Here is a 17,992-nt window from a genome sequence, read left to right as displayed (position 1 = left end):
TCTTTTCATATATTTCCTTGGCCAAATAACACTTACAAAATATTTATTATAAATAAAGTAATAACTCTCTTCATGGATTTACTTAACTAGGTAATATTTAGAAAGTACTATTAAATATTTTTCATATATTTACTTGTGTGATAACTAAAAATACTCTTAATTAAAGTAATAACTCTTTTTTGCCTTTTTGTTAACCACATAATACCTACTAACCACATAAAACCGATATCAATTAAATAAAGTAGTAACTCTCTTTATAAATTTACTAGCTTACTATCCGAAGTTGTTACACTGTTTTTTTCTTTTTTGTTATAGAGTTATTTCTAATAATAATAATAATAATAATAATAATAATAATAATAATAATAATAATAATAAAATAAGAATAAATTAATAATTACTTCTAGATCATTTGCCGTAAGCCAGAATCTTGAGTCGGAAATTAAGGGGCCTATTCACTGCGAAATTAAGATACCCCTAATTTTACAGTAATTATGTGATATCTTCAAATAGATAAAAAGATAATCGAAATGTGGAACAAGAGCTCCCTAGACAATATTATTTTACATGAGATACCGTTATCATGACTCACTTCTCTGCTTTCGATTTCCAGCCATTTAGAAAAATCGGCATTTATTTTCGCGTTTCTAAATGGCTGCAAACGGAAAGCTACTAGGTGACTCGTGATAACGGTAACTCATGTAAAATAATATTGCCTAGCGCGCTCTTGTTCCAGATTTCGATTATATTTTATCTATTTGAAGATATCACATAATTACTTAAAATTAGCGATATTTTAATTTCGCCGTGATGGGTCCCTCTTATATCCGGCAATAAAACTGCTATGCAATATGGAAGATTTAAAGGACAACAATTATAGATTATTTAATACAAAGAATTGATATAAATTTAAAGTAAAAATAAAGCATAAATTTGTTATTTTCTCAATGACGAATGCAACAAGAAATAAAGTATAAGTGTGATCTCAACACAAACTAACACTGGAAATAGTTAACAAATCCGGTTGATATGTTTTCACTGTTCAAATAACAATCCTGCTTTTGCCAGTCAGTATCATGTTATATTATTATTATTATTATTATTATTATTATTATTATTATTATTATTATTATTATTATTATTATTATTATTATTATTATTATTATTATTATTATAATTATTATTTGATGTTTAATACTTTCATAACTAATACCAACTAACAAATCACTAAGGAAGTTTCAAACCTTTATACTCAACAACTGTCACAATAAATCATTATAATTATTACACCAACTCTGAGGTAGTTTGGTAAGCAATTTTTATTCTAAGGTTCTTACAACTTAAACTTTCGGATGCATATATCCGCATTATGCATGTATAAATTCCTTGTTAACCCGTATCGCTTACATTACTGAAAATAACTGATTCTCAAATACCATCTTTACTTTTGGTGTTCCACAGGAGTTGGCATTGTTTCCACTACTTTATTTCTTTTGTTGCTAAATGTGTACAACCACCTACAAATATTCATTTTATACATTTTTACTGTTGTATATACATGAAAACAATGTGATTTTACTTACTAAACCAAAAATGATTTAATTTGTAAGCCAAGTAACATATATCGGTATTATAATAATATAAATAAAGCATTTTAATAAACTTTTATACCTATTTATATCCTATTTTATACCCTATTTAATTTCTGATCATCTTCATCTGAAATTCATATAATCTTACCTATAAGCGGAGCTGAATGAAACATATGTAAACTTTCTTCGGCACTTTAAGTATTTTATTTCAAACCAAATTTCCCCTGCGTGTGGTTGTGAAAGTTATATAGCCAATTATGTTTTTAAACATGACTGTACACTACTATTTATTATACACTAGATAAACAGAAGAAGCATGTTCGAGCAATTAACATATTATTATTTTATAGATAAAAATATTTAGTCTATTTATTTCTTTTTTGTTTTTGTTTTCTGTTCCTTGACTGCATGCTATTTTTATTTAATGTTATTATTATAGTATATGAAAGTAGTTATATGTCAAACATAATATATTCTAGTCAAGCGCTCACAGACTGGGAGGTTGTCATAAATGAATGCATATGTCACACGTGTAAGAAAATGTGTTATTGTATGAAAAATTTATATAAAAAATACACCGTACATACACAAATGCATACAAACACACACACACATACATAAGTAATATAAATATAAGTGTATGTATTGTATAATTTGTTTAGATAGATGTATTATACTACTTTGTTAAAATATGTTTACTTTATTGTTTACTGTATGTAAAATATATTTTTGACGATTGAATGTATTTTGTCCGATGAACTTTCTTTTGAAAATTCGCATGCCAATGAGTATTTAAAAATATATATATATATTTATTTCTTTGTTGCAGTTTGTATGAAAGAGGAAAATAAGTTAATTAAATGTTATGTTTTTATTAAAAGTGTAGTTATTAATTTCCCTAATATGTTATTTTGAAAGAAATCAATGTGTTCTTGATCTGCGTGTGGTAGTTTGTTGATGAAGTCCTAAAAAAAATGTTAGGGTAGACATACCGAAGATACCTCGCGGTCGACATTGAAGTTTAAGTCGCGGTTGCTACATCAATAATGGCAGGAACACATGGATTCAAATAGATAAGCTTATGCCGGAGATGTATGCTACATCGCGACCTAGAGATCGACCACAACAGTGAATTAGTGGTCGTGATGATAAACAACTGAGTTTGTTTTTACATCGATGTTCATGGAAGCATTGCTGTAGCTCTTGTTCTCATTGGTTCTCCTTGAAGCGCTACATGGAATAAAATCTTAATTTGTTTAGAAGTTCATCTGTAGAGGATTGTGTGTATCTATGCTCAAGATGTTTTGCTGCATCGACCGCGAGGTACCTTTGGCATATCTTTACCCTGAGATTGTTTGCAGTCTAACAATATTTTATGAATTTTGAATAAAACTTCCAGTAAGGCAAGGAAAAGCATCAAATATTTTTCAAAGTGAACGACATACAAAATGCAAAATGTTATTAAAAGAGCTAATAATTATTTCTAAGACAATGCCATAATTAGTGGGGAGCAGGAGTCAACTGTGCCCCCATTTAAGTTCACAGTCGTTTGAGAGGATCCGCTTCAAGACAAAACTTTTTTACCCCACATAGTACGATGCTGTCCAATTATCTAAGCAAAATATATTTTCCTAAAATGAAGCGTAAATCTAATTGGGACCTTGCTTCAAGAAAACTCCATCTGGGCACCTAGAAGTAACAAAAATGTTAATTAAGGTTTTAAATTTTAGGAGAACTCAAATTTACGTTTTCCTAGAGGTACCACACTTCATATTTTTTTGGGGGGAGTGCTCAAATATTAATTCTCGCCCCCTACCAGGAGACGATCAAGGTTATGGTGCTGTTCCAAGACCTTGTTATATTGCGGAAATGTGAGTTTCGACAAATGTGCATCAGACCCCTGGTCTATAGGAGAAGGCCTGAAAAGAAAGCTATAGGCCTTACTTTACAACCACCAAAAAGTTGAATGTTCTGTAGCGGGAATCTAGTTTACCCAGCGAAAAGGTAATAAGAATTTTCTTAAAAAGGGAAAGGTATTGCAGTGATTAAGATATAGTAGATATAGTATTTAAAAGAGATTCTAATTACACATATAACTTAATTAAGGTAAGTAGAATATTCCGAGGTAAAAGGGCTTGAAATCTAAATTAGGAATTATTGATCAAACTGTAAGATTCACTTACAATTAAGAAAGTGCAATTATACAAACCACAGGGCCAAAGTCATCGTTTTACGAGTAGATTTTTCTAGTGTTTTTGATACCGTCTGATAAACGATTGATATCATTGGCGGTTTAATGGAAGAATTCAGAAAAACTTATTAACCCTATTTATAATTTAGAAAAAAAATCAGTCTGTGAGTAATACTAGTATTGAAACCTCAAAACACTTAAGAGTTGGGGTTACATAAACATTTAAGCGAAAATGATTAGATAATCTCGATACTTATTATTATATGTAAGATGTCTCAGTCTGTCATTCACGTTAGTCGTGATAGTTCGCAGTCTGGCTAATAGTTATCGCTAGATGCAGTTCCTTCTATTTCACGTAGTGCATCGTATTATTTCTTATTTTTTTTATAAGTGAATGCATTACGAAGGCTTCACAGGGGAAAACAAGAATTATCTAATAGCATTGTGAACACAGCAATATCAAACCTAAAATTACACAGTTAAGCATCTCAAATGAGAAGCAAGAAGACCAAACTAGATTCTCCAATCAGATGATAGGGGAAGAGTCTCAGCTTACCAATAAGAGAGAATATAGTTTCTTGAAGCAGAAGAAAAGTTCACGCTGATAATAATGAAAAATTTAGTTTCTCTAAAATCAACGAATTTCTCGCTAACCCGGTGCCGATAAGCTTTTAGTGATATATGGATGGTCATATGCCAGGGTAGTCTATCTACCTTTTTCACCAATTTTGAGTTAACAAATGCTTGTTACATAAAAAAATGCGCTTTTTCTTATGCCAGAATGAGCCAGTGGCCCTTTTATTTTGAAATTAATGCTGATATTGCCTGGCTCAGCATTAATTTCAAAATAAAAGGGTCACTGGCTCATTCTGGCATAAGAAAAAGCGCATTTTTTATGTAACAAGCATTTGTTAACTCAAAATTGGTGAAAAAGGTAGATAGACTACTCTGGCATATGACCATCCATCGCCAAGTTTGGCGGAAAACCGTTGATGCTGAATGCACTGGTAATATTAACAGATGAAATGAGTAATCGAATCCAATTGCATTATGTTCGCTTAATAACAAATTTCCCGCCAACCCGGTGACGATGAGCTTTTTGTAATAAACATAATTGTAAAACCACCAAATTTGGCGAGAAGCCATTGGTGTTGATAGCATTCTTAATACTAACAGATGAAATGAATAATCCAATTACATTATGTTCGCTTAATCACGAATGCATTTAAAGGTACGGTCTGAGACTCCAAAAATTCTTTGAAAAGACTAAATGACTGACTCCGTGTGTGTTATAGTTTCCTGCTGTCCTTTTCTTTTTGTTTTAAACAATACTTTGAGACAGATACATTTTCACGTTACAACGTTTCGTATCAAACAAACATAATGCAAGTACAAGGTACAAGCAGTAGATACCACTTTCATTCAAGTTATGTTCTCCTTATACGAAATTAACATTGCAAGGACACCGGAAAAATGTATCCTCCTAAATACGTACGCTTCAATAAATCTTTAGACTACCAAAGTATTAGTCTAACATAAGTCTCAAGAAGGATACTCACTTGCTTCTAAAATTGGTCTCACATAAATATACTTAACTCTGTCGACTACCTGCGCCATTTTGAATTTTTAGCGCATTGATTTGTGTAGAGAGTTCTTTTCCTGTTTTGCTGGAAATGAACTAGGATTTTAATGATGTCGTTACACTGATTTCTTCCTAAAGTTGAGTTAAATGAATCTTAATTTTTCAAACTGAATTTCCCTTTTATATACAATTCTCAAGATTACTTCAATCTAATTTGATTATTACACAATAAAATTATATTTCACACAGTTTAATTTTCACAAATATATATATATATATATATATATATATATATATATATATATATATATATATATATATATATATATATATATATATATTCGGTAAAAGAAATTCGTAGAATAAAAGCAATAAAATTTCGGTTCATTTAGAAGAAAACAAAAAAAAATGATTCCTCATCGGTGGTGCAGAATTCTGTTTAATTTAACCGGGTTCGATTCCCGGCGGGAGCTTCTGTTATTCGGATTCCACGTTAATCAATAGGTCCCGTCTCATATAGTCTCGCTGCTGAAAGAAACATTAAACAAAAAATCAACTCAACTCACATATTTGAGAAAGGGCTTTTAAATATGTGTTATTCGTTATTCGATATCCAAGCAAACTTTTAATTGAGGATACCTCACTCTTGAGGGGCATAAGCAAATATTGATGGGCAGATAGCAGGGCCCTCGACCCACACCAAACTCAGTTACTTCACACGTTAGCTCTTGAACAAAACCAATTTATATATATATATAAGTAGCTGTAGTGATTATTTCGACTGACTTCGTTAATGGGGTGGATCCGTTAACATTTAACGGGTAACACCGTCTTGTTATTTCACACAATAACTCCTGGACGGAACCATTTTTCTAATACATAGCTAGAGTTATTAATCTCGATGGACTATGTTAATGGGGTCATTCCATTAACATTTTAACGGGTAACACCGTCTGTTATTTCACACAATTAACTCTTGGACGAAACCGATTTTTTTTCAATACATAGCTAAAATTATTATCTCGATCGAATTCGTTAATGGGGTCAAACCGTTAACATTTTAACGGATAACATCGTCTTTTATTTCACACAATAACTCTTGGATGAAACCTTGCACAAGGCTCATCAAACCATGCAATTGCTGGTGGATCTGGTGGTTCAACTGTGTACCTCACCCACCCTACTCACCTGATCTGGCCCCTTCCGACTATCAGCTCTTCCTACATCTCAAAGGCAAACATTTTCCATCCGATGAGGCACTCATTGCGGAGATGGAGGGCTGGTTGCACAGCAGGAGACGACCAATTTGCAAGGGTTAGAAATGTTGCAACAATCGTTGTGAAAAGTGTATTGAGGTTCGGGGGGAATACGTTGAATAGTGTATTAAAAAGGTTTTTCCAGGTAAATTTCTTCTTGGTGAGTTCATGAAGTTTCCAGCCTCCCCTAGTAGTTTTGAATAGCTCTAATTTCCGTAGTTATTTTACAGTTGTTAGTTACATTAAAAATACCCCGTACACATGAAAATGTATAAAACAATATTATATAAAACGACATTATTTGATACATGTAATTTCAGAATAATATTTCCATATACAGGGTGTTTCAAAACAGGGAGTTTGGCTACGAGCGTATAATTTGAAGTACTCACCAACTCCCTCTAGAAAAAAATGTTGCATGAGTACCACAGGATCCTGAAACATGGATATTTGGATAGGGCACGTACTAGTTTCTAAGTGAAGCCTTCACCCGATTACGGTAGTTCTCATAGTATTCAATCTATGGAACGTTTAAGTTTATTTGTTCATGTTTTCGGCAGCCTATAACTTCGAAATGACAGATTTCTGCACCCAGATTAATCTACACTTTTTGACTTATGTTTATGTCACCAACCACCTCCCAAACGTTGTCCGTGTTGTTTAGAAACACCCTGTATTTCATATTTCTTATGCAATACCGGTATAGCATTTTTCACAACATGCCGAATAGGAAGTGCTTTATGACTCTGAAGATCGCAGGTTCCCCACCCCTGATATAGGGCTACGAACGAATATGAAGCGGCTGATTGAAGGTAAGATATCTGCACCTGATGTTTAAAAACTTCTGAGATTTCCAAACAGTAACAAAGAATCTTCAGTTACCCCGTTACCCGTGTCAGCGCACAAAAAGCGGAAGTAGTAAATTGAAGATCCACCAGTGTACGCAGAAAACCCAGTTTTTCTTTTCTTTTATCTTGTCTGTTTTCCTTGTTCTTTGTGCAGCCTGCCAGAGCTGTTATAAACCAAGATTTTTAATTAGGGGAGTATGCAAAGAAGCAGCTTGCCAAACTGTAACTCTCTTGACGTCATCGCTCACAGCCTGCACTCTGCAATTTAAACTTGACCTTGGCCACTAAACAATCTGCTCTAGTTACTGAAATAAAACCACATTAAAAAAAAAAATCAATTTTTAAAAAAATGCGCCTTCTGTCAATTCAAACATGCCGAAACCCCAAATAGCGCATTAGCATACTTTGTAAGACAGTTCCAAACCATATACACTTTTATTTAATTTAAGATTTGTATAAATACTATATTTGAAAGTCATTAACAGTAGTTAATGTAAAAATAGAAACTATAGAGCTTACCTGGCTATATGGTTAGCGTTCATATAGCGGGAGGTCTGGGTTCGATTTCCGCGTTAAGGTTCTTCACTACAGCGAAATTAAACTACCGCTAACTTTAGAGTTTTTCTGTAATATCTTCAAAACAAATAACAAATATTCGAAAAGCAGAAACGTAGTGAACTAGAAAATACGATTTTTGCATGTGATAGCTTTATCACAATTCAACTGTCTCCTTTTGGTATGCCTTTATTTTCAGAACCCGTAAAAAATGCTAAACCTATCTACAATTGCAGATCGAAAGCAGGTAGATGAGTTGTTATAACGATGTCACATGTAAATTTGTATTGTCTAGTTCACTACGTTTCTGCTTTTCGAATATTTTTGTTGTTTTGAAGATATTACAGAAAAACTTTAAATTAGCGGTAGTTTAATTTCGCTGTAGTGAAGACCCTTAAGTTGTAGGACCACGTCTCATATCGTCGCGCTGGTAAAAGGGGCGCTAAATTCATACCCCACTAAAAACATAAATGTGAACATCCTAGTGCTAATTTAAGACGAAATGTTTATGAAACACACGAAATTATGAAAACAACAGAACTAATGCGGTCCTGTATTATAGTAGATCCTCATGAACTTTATATGAGACCACCAAAGAAGTATAACTTTTTCAAACAAAAAGGAATCACCAAATTCGGTGCACTTAGGTTGAAGTTATTTTATTTATTTATTTATTTATTTACGAACATAATTCCAGATACAGCTAAATACCAGTTTATTCTGGAGTATCTAACAAATGTAAGAGATGAAACATAATATTATAATTATAATAATAATAATAATAATAATAATAATAATAATAATAATAATAATAATAATAATAATAATAATAATAATAATAATAATAGCAAAAACAAAATAACAACGTGTAAGTGATAACATGTTGATAACATTCGAATGGTACCACTCACATTCCGTTCGTACACCTGAATCGAAAACATCGGGAAAAACCGGATTCTTTATCTGGAAAATCACCCCTTCGGAACACTTGCGCCCCTCAGACTCGGCCCTGACTTCACATAGTGATCTCAATAAAATGTGAGAAATACCCAATGATCCACACAATCCGTATTGAAAGTTTCTATCTGATATCTTGAAAACTAAAGACGTGAAAAACGTTTGAAATTTGTCTTAGGAAAAAAGCAACACAAAACTCGCCCCTCCGCTCCACTTGGCGCCGCCAAGTTGAACATCCGGTTCCAAAACGCATCTAGGGTGTTCTTTGGTTCATCCTTGATTTGACGAATAAAAAGCACTCGGCTTAAATACCTTTTATAGAACCTAAATAAGCGGCCAAAGACGATACCACGCCATGGTATAAAAAGATACCATAAATTCTAAAAGAGTTATTTTATAGATCTCATTGGGTTGTAAAACGTGATATGAATGAACGGAAATTGTAGTTTTCGAAGAAATCGGCAAAAGCATAGATTTTTATGTAAACCTTAAAATTGCAAGTTGTACAACAATCATGCGACTTAACAAGATGAAATCATTATTGTAGATCACTTTACAATTAAAGTTTTCATCATGATAATAAATGGTTAATGAGATATAGCCGGTGCGTATTTAGGATTTTGTTTCGGGGGGCTATGCACAACACGGGGAGGCAGGAGGTAATTACCCACCTGAATTTGATAACTAAATATATTTTATAGTTTATGCGTAAATTGAAGTTTTAATGGCAGGAATTGCAGACTGGTGAATCTTGTGTGATATAATACATACAAAAATTTAGAAGTGAATCTAACCTTTTATTCTATTCTTAGAAGAAAAAGGTATTATTCTCTTGACCTATCTAATTTCCTGGGCTACTTATCCCCCCTCTTGATTTTCTTTAATTCAAACATTTACCGTTCTTTATAATTAAACGATGTAAATATTACTTTGCTATAATAGCCCAAGTCCCATTATCTTCATATCCGTGCAAGTTGGTGTGGAACACCAGTTCTGCTTATCAGTTGCCCTTTGTTTTGATGATACTGACGACGGCGGACTTGAATCACAACAACGGTTAAAAGTATGATAGGAGATACGAAAGAAAGTAAAAACGAAGAAAAAGTTGAGTTGATTTTAGTTTAGCGTCCCGTTCAGCAGCGAGGCTATATGAGACGTGGACCTACTGATTAACGTGGAATCCGAACCACATGAGCTCCCGCCGGGAATCGAACCCAGGTCTCCCACGCCAAAAGCGCGTACGCTAACCGCTTAGCCACGAGGGAGCTCTACAAAGAAAAAGAAACAGAAGAGTAGAATGAACGAAAGAAAGACAAAATATCGCAATTCTTACATGCAATGAAATTTGACAAATACAGTACTATTTCTGAACAAAAAGCATAAGAAAATGGAAGTTCTTAGAAATGATAAGAAGAATTATTATTGTTGGACGTGGAATGGGAAAAACTAACACATTTATTTCGGGGGAGGGGATTAAACCTGATAGCCGCCCCCTAAATACGCCACTGGATATGACCCTCAATTATGGAGAACTCTTTTTTAATATATATATATATATACAGTGTATACACTTGATACGTATGTGACTCAGTAGACGACATCACACGTAGTTTCCGATAAAGTTCAGAAAAACTTATTTCTATGGCGTCGTTTTTTTGCTAGTCTGATGCAACTGATAATTTATTATTCTATTGGAATAGATTATTTATTTACTTACGTAGATTGTATGTGAAAAAAATATTCTGTTAAGTAGCAGCTTCTATCTGTTTGTGATCCGCGTAGATCAACTACTTGTGAAAGTAATTTTGCACAGTTCTAGCAAGATATTAATTTACGCCCCATATCTTTGATGAAAAAAAAAAAAAAAAAAAGTTACCCTTGCAAGCTCAATCACTTGAACGGAAATTACATCACTCGACAAATAATGATTCCCTAACGTACCTTCTCGTTACTCCCAAAAAGTATCATATAGGGCCCCTCCCCACACAGAGACACTACCATCCCCCCGCACACACGCATACAAAAAATCTGCTTATTGAGCCAGGGGAAGGTCAAGTTGTATATTTGTTAATGGTTTTCTGAGTGCTTAGAGAGAGAGAGAAAAAGTACGACATAAGTTAAATAAGATATCATATTTCTCATATTATAATACTGTTTATGGAAAACGTGCTGGAAGGGGCTTTGAACGTCATGGCAACCTTCCCGAAAGATAGGAAGAAAAGACAAAAGGAACGTGAACAACAGTAGAACCGTTCAGTTTTCATATGGCCCACTTACGAGCTTTGAAAAGCAAAGTTATCGCCGAACCATATTGGAAAGTAATACTTCAACAGATGACTGACCTTTCCGTTGTTGTTAAAACCAACCAAAGAACCCATTTTATCTGCGGTATGCCGTTCGTTTACAAAATGTCCTTTGGATAAACCAACGCACGTGGTACGTACTGTACAAGTGTTTTATCAGCTGCTTTTATAGTCAAACATAAACAGTTCCAGTTTTAACTATCACCAGATTGATTTTTCTATGTCACCCTCTTTTCAAAATGGACGAACACCAATAAAAAGAAGTTTGCCAACTCGATTTATTTTCACAATAAGCCAATTGTAATATTCTGGTTCAGTATGTGGCTAAGAAAATACGGAGAAACTGGGGAAGCAGAGTTGCCAAATAGTATAAACTATCGTCTAATACCTGATATGTAAATAATGATAAAAATACTGTATAATAAAATTACATTGAATATTAAGAGGGTAAAACAAAGCTATAGAAATGAACCTATATCCATCAGCTGTACCATAAAATTTTCTATTTATTTATTTATTTATTTATTTATATGTTTAGTTGAACATACAGCACGTTTTTTTACACTAAAACATAAAACAATATTAATAGCCATAAAAGTAAATAAAATAAAATAATTATTAAACAATATTTATAAACTAATATCACTCAATCCGAACTGGATGTTTTTTTTTTTTTTTTTTTTCAAGGATAAAGGTATCTAAGACAGATGAAAGTCTGTTAAATTGAGTGAAAATTGCAGCTGTTGGTACGACGATATTCTCGTAACATACAGTGCTTGCTGTCTTCTATCTGTCCCTGCTTCCTTATGTCCGATGGACATTTGGTGTCCTAGCGTTAATGTCTAATCTGGTAGTTGTCTGCAAAGGATATGGACTAATAATTTGTCATTTTATGTTGGTATCTTTCGTGTATACATTGGAAGATTAATATGAAATGAGTAGAGGGATATAAAATATAGATAATATAAGTACGTTGAAATGAAGTAGAATATAAATAATAGTAATAATAATAAATTAATATGAATAATGACGTAAAATAAGAATTAAATAAAGTAATATACAATAATATATAAATTAATGTGTGTATACAGAGAAGCAGAAATAAAAATACAATATTTACATATCAGTAGTTGCAAATCCACTCGAATCTAACGCCGGATATCTTAAAGGAAGAGTATATCAAATTTTATTAGAAGGAGTTACCTAATAAACACGAATACAAGCCTATACTGAAACAAGCAAATATGAGATACGTGAATTTAGAGGTTAACACTAATAACTATTACTGTATATCTAACATATCTAAAAGATAACTAACATAATTATTTCTCGCACGCATGCTTAATTTTCTATTATATACAGCAGCTAAAATATAAAAGCTTATTAACAAGCAATCCTCATGTGTAGGTTACTACAACTATGTACAACAGAAGTAGCATCCAATACAGGGATGCAAATAAGCAACAAGATTTTACCAGCCCAAGAAAAAAATTACTAGCCCATATCCCACCATAGAAATCATTTACTTATCTTCGGTATGATATTAAATACTCGCCCGCACCAATGAACCACTCGCCCCGGACAAGTAGGCGAGTCGTTATTTGCATCCCTGATCGAATAACATTCCCACTATCCTACTAACACAACTAAATTTGGGGGCCGCGGTGGCTCAGTGGTAGAGCGTTCACCTCTAGTGCTTGGGGTCCCGGGTTCGATCCGAGCCCCTGCCAAATGAACTTTGTGGTGGACAAACACCGCGTGCGTGGGTTTCCACGGGGTTCTCCCGTTTCCTCCTACTTTCTTCATTCCACCATTTCATTCATTACTTATCATCACCGTCTCCTTTAGCCTAACCGGCATAACTGTGGGACGTAAAACTCAAAGATTTCATTTTTACAACTAAATTGATATTACTTATGGAATTTACGAATCAGAATTTCTTTCCATTTAACTACTTCTACTTTAGGAAATTACGTAATAATTATGAATGGTGATTTGGTTATGTTACTTAACTTTCTATGTTATTTCCTTTGCATGCATTGATTGTACATCCTTTTGTCTGGTGTTCCTGTTTCACCTGTAATATAATTTAACCTAAAATTTCGTTGGGTCCGAATAATTTTTAGGAATCGTAAGTTTTGTTGTTTAGGAATCGTAAGTAACATATTTGACTTTCATATAAGCTAGCATTGAAAATTCCAATCTATTGCAATCAGACTAATGAATTCACATGAGGCATTTACCCCCCGCAACTGCGGCGATTGCTGCGGTGGCGAACCTAATAACTGGGCTATTTAAGTCAGTTTCTCCCCGGAAATCCTTTTGGATGAAACTGACTGAACAAAATACAATAGTTTTCAATGTTGCACGAACAACACAAGAAAGGATTTTATTACAAGAGTAATAAGATCAAAGATAGAACAAATATCAAAAACAATTACTCGCTTACTGTTTTTTTTTTCTATGGTAATAAAACTGAAATCGTTAATTTGAACCATTTGTACTTTCTGAATAGGGGATTAAGGGAGGAGATACGACATATTCTTGGGACGTAAAGTCGATTGCAAAAAAAAAAAAAAAAAAAAAAATCTCGATATCTATTACAGCTTTTTTGCTCTATAGATATTAGCATTGACACCGGAAGTACTAGTAAATTAAAAATCACTTCTGGTTTGGATAGTGTGTTGTGGTTTATAATGGTGTATATACTCTTAAGATGCTAGACCCCCTATATCAGTTGCAGAAAAATGTTAGACGCTCTCTGTATTATCGTTTCTGTTCTATAGCGATAAATGTTGAAACCGGAAATGGTTAATTTGAATCACTTCCAATTTGAATAGTGGGTTAATGAACGAGGGATACTGAATCTATTCTTGGGACGCTGAATCGATTGAAAAAATTAATTTCATTATCTCTAACCGTTTTGGCTCTATGAATTTCAGTATTGAAACCGGAAGCAGTAGTACACTTCAGTCACTTCCGGTTTTGATAAAGTGTTGTGTGTTGTGATGATATGTTCTCTTAAGACCCTAAATCATTTTGCAGGAATCCACTTGTCGCTATGTATCACCATTTTTGTTCTATGGTGATAAATACTAAAACCAAGAAGGGTAGCTTAAACCATTTCCGGTTTGAATAAAGGTTTAACGGAGGAGATGAAGACCATTCTTGGGAAGCTAGATCTATTGCAAGAAACAGCTTCTTGATGTCTCTTACCGATGTCGAGAAACAAATATAGACTAGCAGTTTTGTAGAGTTTCCGATACTTACGTATAGTATAGTTTGGGAGTCTAAAATTACAATTTTATTGGTACAGTCAGCGACAAATGTTTTTTCCGTTCGGTAAAATGATAACTATGATATGGCTAGAAGCATAGAAAATTACATTCTTTTTAATTTATTGAAAACTGTCCTCAAATTGTCCTATTTTCAAGGTATTTATGAAACTAATTTCATTAAACGAAAAGAATTTTTGTCGGTGACTGTACAAGCTAAGTAAAAAAAGGTTGCCTAACATACGCAAAGAATTAGAACATTTGGTAAGTTTTCTTCACTTCACTTGTAGTGATAAGATTATAATAGTTACGGATTGATTTCCCTCAAGAGCTGCCACTGGCCATGAAAATAGTATTTATTTATTTATACACATTTCTGGGCACTACTGAAGGCTTACCTTCAGGAAACAGGCTGGGAGGTTGCATGTTAACTCAGAATGAAGAAAACTCAGAAAAAAGTCACTCTGAGTTGCTGGCGTGGAAAAGCTGATACCTTTTCTACCGAGTGTCCCTATTGGGAATGGAACCCAGGAGCACTATGGACCATGGAAAGTATGAAGGATCTAAACCATGAACTGAGGGAAATGGGTAACAAAATTTTTGTTCGATTTGGTTGAGTTAGCTCTTTTACGCTCTCCATTGGCGGCCATATTTTTCCAACGAAAGTCACTTAACCCTTTTAGGTTCTGGATTTTTTAAAAGGTAAATTATAGACTTTCAGTCAAGCGGCTACAGCATTAACCTTATTTATCGTAGGATTATAGTTCATACCTTGTTTTTCTTTTTCACAATAGAGCAGCCTTTCAAACGGCATCATTCACATTTCCCTATCATGTCTGTAAGGCGGGAAATTTTGAGAGAAATCGGGATTTTTCTGTTATTTTTTTTTTTTTTAATTTTAAGCCCTTCTGAACGCAGAGATCTGAAGATCAACTGAAAAATACTAAGAGGCGTATTAAATTTCAAGCTTCTATCTTGAATAGTAAGGACTAGGGATGCGCACAAGACAAGATTTGTGGCTGTCTAGTCTCGAAAATGTGCTGTAAAAGTAATGTCTCGACTCGAAAAATGTATATTTTTCTTTTGAAAGAGCTGTATCTCGACTCGAATTTTGTCAGGAAAATCCTGTCTCGACTCGTTTCGTGCGCATCCCTAATAAGGACGGGAAAAATATTTACAAATGATCCCCATAATGCTCCAGATTACCGCAAAAGAACCTGATCTCAGGTAAAAAATTTCCTGATGCATCCCAATTTATCCTAGGACCATGGTTTGTACCTCATTCACTTCAGAATAAAACTTCCTTTCAAACGGCATCATTCATATGTATCCACCGTGTATCTGAGGCGTAAAAATCGCGGAAAAAGTTATTTTTTCTTTAAAAATCTTTTTTCTTTACCTTTTAGACCCTCTTCCTCCCTCCCGGTGTTAACACAGAGATGTGAACAAATCTGATAAATACTGGTCGAAGGACTGAATATTTGTGCAAAATTTCAGTCTTCTAGGCGCAAAAGTAAGCCCACCAAAAATAATAAAAATAGGCATGAAACCATACGTAACATATTCTATAATGCCTCTATGCTTGAAAAAAAAAAGAACGAAGTAAAAAGCTTTATTGGTACTTTTTAAATCGAATACTGAAGACACTATTTTAGTACCTAAAAATAGACACTAGAACCTGGAAAATGAGTAACAAAATTATGATGCGATTTAGTTGATTTAGCTCTTTGCGCTATCCATTGGTGGCTATATTTCTTCTACAAGAGCTACTTAAGAGTCTTCATCCCGGCGAAATTAAAATACCACTAATTTTACAGTAATTATGTGATATGTTCAAATAAATAAAAGATAATCGAAATGTGGAACAAGAGCTCCCTAGACAATATTATTTTACATGAGAAACCGTTATCGCGACTCACTTATCTGCTTTCGATTTTGAGCCATTTTGAAAATCGGCATTTATTTTCGCGTTTCTAAACAGCTGAAAACGGAAAGCCACTAGGTGACTTGTGATAACGGTACCTCACGCAAAATAATATTGTCTAGGGCGCTCTTGTTCCATATTTCAATTATCTTTTATCTATTTGAAGATATCACATAATTACTGTAAAATTAGCGGTATTTTAATTTCACCGGGATGAAGACTCTTAAACAATAAAAATGGGTAGATAGGTAGCCACACTTGTAGAGAGAAATCCACGAAAGCAGATCTGTATCCGCTATTGTCTCTCTCGAACATCTTATATTAATAGGAAATGAAATGATTGCTTAGGAACGAAATGACAGAGCGTGTGAACTGGAACAAGGCAGTTGTCTTGTTTTGTATTAGTCATTGTTTGGTCTAGAAACCGCTCTTCTAAAGGAACACCGGGCCTCCTCTGTCTAACCGTCAATCATCTGTGCATAAGAGAGGGGAACACAGAGACATCTAGCGGTAAAAGTGCCAATATACCCTTCGTGTATACTGTAACTTAATCTGTGCAGGCTGTGGAATTAACTTTTTGAAGTGTGTCTTCTGTATATTCGTTCCCTTGGAAGGAGAATTGGATGCTGAGGGGAGGAGTACATAACTAATATTTGTGGTTGCCTTCAAGTGTATGGATTTAATGGAATAACACAATAGTCAGCGGTTAGGAAGTGCGCATAGAGACGTTCTTCTGTTTGCCGAAACAGCTGAAGCGACTTACCGCGTTGATTAAACATTGTGATTAGGGGGGCGAATTCGGAGAGAAAGGAAATTAACCATCTCAAATTTAGATGGTTTCTTGAAAAAAGTGTTGTTTTCTTTAAACACAATTCCAGTGTTTCATATGACTTAAACGATAACAATGTATTCAGTGGCGGAGATATGGACCAACAGATACGTCAACTGAAAAGTAAAGAAAGGAGGTTGCAAGGGCTAGAGGGCGCCACGCAGAAACAAATTACACCAAATTGGTTATTCACAAACGATGAATTTTTACTACTTTTTCTTAAGTATATTAATTTCTTTGAAGTGTTTAAAGATAAATGAATAACTAGTGTTCCAGGTAAAAAATTAAAGATAGTTCAAACTTTGCAAATTCCATACCGAAACTTGAAGTAGTACCGTACATCTACAACTATTGGTTGCAATAGAGGAATAAGATCAAACACCCTGTTCCTCAGACGCTGAATCCATACCAAAAAGCCATTACTCTTTATCTCTTACTGTTTGTGCTGTATAGCGATAAAGGGTGCATCCAAAATTCGTTAATTTCAACCACTTCCGGTTTGAATAGAGAAATTGTAGGAGGTGATAGAACGTATTCTTGGGACGCTGAATAGATTGCACAAATCCACTTCGATCGATATCTATTACAGTTTTTGATTTATGAAAATCAGTTGTGGGTACCGGAAGTATTAGTAACTTCAACCACTTCCGATTTCAATATAGTGTGGCAGATTGTGCTGA

This window comes from Thermobia domestica, chromosome 5 (assembly GCF_964235325.1).
Source record: "Thermobia domestica chromosome 5, izTheDome1.hap1.1, whole genome shotgun sequence".
Taxonomy (NCBI): Eukaryota; Metazoa; Arthropoda; class Insecta; order Zygentoma; family Lepismatidae; genus Thermobia; species Thermobia domestica.
This window is presented reverse-complemented; position numbering follows the sequence as displayed.